This window comes from Salvelinus sp. IW2-2015, linkage group LG1 (genome assembly GCF_002910315.2).
Source record: "Salvelinus sp. IW2-2015 linkage group LG1, ASM291031v2, whole genome shotgun sequence".
Lineage (NCBI taxonomy): Eukaryota > Metazoa > Chordata > Actinopteri > Salmoniformes > Salmonidae > Salvelinus > Salvelinus sp. IW2-2015.
In genome coordinates, this window is record NC_036838.1 from 39,067,930 (window position 1) to 39,068,606 (window position 677).

The following is a 677-nucleotide window of genomic DNA, read 5'->3' on the forward strand; positions in this document are numbered from 1 at the left end:
CACACACACACACACACACACACACACACACACACACACACACACACACACACACAAGCACAGTCTCCACCTTTGGATTTTAGAAACTTTTAGGAATTCAGAGGCTTTTATAATGACATTACATAATGCAATTTATTCTATGGAACATATTCTTGAGCTGAAACGTTTATATTTTATTGCAATACATGTCATTGAGAGGATGGTGATTTTGCTCAATTATCCTTTTAAAGCGTTTTATGTTAATCAAATCTGGCATGTGGCTTAAAAGTCATTAAACGTAACTTAACAGATATGGGAAGTCTCCTGAATTTGACCCTAAGAGAATTACATTTTTGTACTTTATTATATAAGTGAATCAAGCAAAACAGAACCAATAAAGTATTGCCAAAGTAATTACTGTGCAGAGGAGACATAGGAATTTTTTTATGGCAGAATGCCTGACGGTAAATTGTGGGACAAATACGATCATAGAAAAATAAAACAATTTCGTGGTTTTGGTTAGCATGTCCTATACTTCCTGGTYGGAGCTGTGTCTATGTGTGTGTTGCTTTGTGTCTTCTAACAAATTTTAACATTACAATCGAATATAGTTGATGACATCATACAGGGCTGACATTCCGAATTGAACAGAAAATCTTCTCTGAGCTATTTTGATACGGTTTGGATAAACAGCATTT